The 1,960-nt window shown below is 40.9% G+C and overlaps 1 non-coding gene across 1 annotated transcript; it reads right to left on the minus strand.

The window, feature by feature from the left end:
* Window positions 1–926: 926 nt before the first annotated feature.
* LOC138376779 (U4 spliceosomal RNA) lies at window positions 927–1,064 on the minus strand. Its single transcript, XR_011231744.1, has one exon. It is a non-coding gene; the product is annotated as a U4 spliceosomal RNA (small nuclear RNA).
* Window positions 1,065–1,960: the final 896 nt, after the last annotated feature.

Here is a 1,960-nt window from a genome sequence, read left to right on the forward strand (position 1 = left end):
ACTCAGGGTTACTGAATTCAATATACCTGTCATTTCAATTTGCCCAGGGAGACAAATACATTTCCCATTACAGCTTGCCAATACAACACTGCCTTATTTCATTTTTATTGTAAATAAAAGCACATTCTAATATGTTTTTAGCGGAATACAGCAATGTATATATTCAACTACTTCCCATTAGGGAAAGGAAGAAGTGTGTTATTTCTTTCGCCTAGAGCTTTATTTCCCTCAAAATGTCTAAAACATACTTACTGTGAAATAAGATCTTTTTAAAGGTAATAAGACCTCGTAGAATTTTAATAAAAGACAATATGGGCCGGGCGCGGTGGCTCACGCCTGTAATCCTAGCACTCTGGGAGGCCGAGGCGGGTGGATTGCTCAAGGTCAGGAGTTCGAGACCAGCCTGAGCGAGACCCCGTCTCTACTAAAAATAGAAAGACATTATACGGACAACTAAAAATCTATATAGAAAAAATTAGCCGGGCATAGTGGCGCATGCCTGTAGTCCCAGCTACTCGGGAGGCTGAGGCAGTAGGATCGCTTAAGCCCAGGAGTCTGAGGTTGCTGTGAGCTAAGCTGACGCCACGGCACTCACTCTAGCCTGGGCAACAAAGTGAGACTCTGTCTCAACAAAAAAAAAAAAAAAAAAAAGACAATATGAAGACCAATTTTAGACAAGTCATTGGGAAGGATTGAAATGGGAAAGAACAAAGTATATAAAGATATAAGCACAGTTAACCTAGAGAACATTTCTATATTCCTCGCTCATTTGCCAGGGTTTTAAAAGGTGTTGAAACACTTGGACAGTTACAGAAAATGACCTAGGGACCAAAACATTCTATGTATTTCTGACATAATATGGTTATTTTTATCGTATTTCCCATAAAAAACAGTATAAAGCTATCAACAAATTATTAAAAAGGAGATCTTAAAAGGAATATATAAATTGTTAATTTAATGGAACACGTGCAGGTTACTTTTGAAGAACTAAATAATAATTCAATTAGCAATAATCGCGCCTCGGATAAACCTCATTGGCTACGATACTGCCACTGCGCAAAGCTAAAACAACACATGTTGGCGTGGGTGTGGAGAGACAGGAACACTCATACACTGCTGGTGGGACTGCAAACTAGTGCAACCCCTGTGGAAAGCATTATGGAGGTTTCTTAAACAGATTCAAGTAGACCTGCCATTTGACCCAGCAACCCCATTACTGGGCATATACCCAAAAGAAAAGAAGGTCATTCTGTAACAAAGACACATGTACCCGAATGTTTATAGCAGCACAATTCACAATAGCAAAGATGTGGAAACAACCCAAATGCCCATCAATACATGATTGGATTAGTAAGCTGTGGTATATGTATACCATGGAATATTACTCAGCTATAAGGAATGATGAAGATACGACATCTCTCTGGTTCTCCTGGAGAGAGTTGGAACCCATTATATTAAGTGAAGTATCCCAAGAATGGAAAAACAAGCATCACGTGTAGTCACCAGAAAATTGGTTTCCCTGGTCATCACCTAAATACACATCTGGGAACGACACCAATAGGATATCAGACTGAGGTGGGGGGTGGGGAGGGGATGGGATGCCTACACAATGAGTGCATTGCGCACCATTTGGGGAATGGTAACGCTTGAAGGTGCTGACTCGGGAACTGGGCGGTGGGGAAGGGAGGAATATATACCTACATGATGGGTGCAACGCGCACTACCTGGGGAACAGACACGCCTGGAGCTCTGACTTGAGGGGAAAGGCGGCACATGGGCAACGTATGTAACCTGCAATTCTGTATCCCCCATAACAATAAAATGAAATAAAAAAAAAATCAAAGTTTGAGTTAAGGGTTAAATTCAGTGATCTGTAAACGTGTTATATGGGGCCATGGATTCCTTGAAATATTGGAAAATTCATTGGAAATTATGCTGTACCTCACCCTTGAGATGAAAA

Source organism: Eulemur rufifrons, chromosome 28, assembly GCF_041146395.1.
Source record: "Eulemur rufifrons isolate Redbay chromosome 28, OSU_ERuf_1, whole genome shotgun sequence".
NCBI lineage: Eukaryota > Metazoa > Chordata > Mammalia > Primates > Lemuridae > Eulemur > Eulemur rufifrons.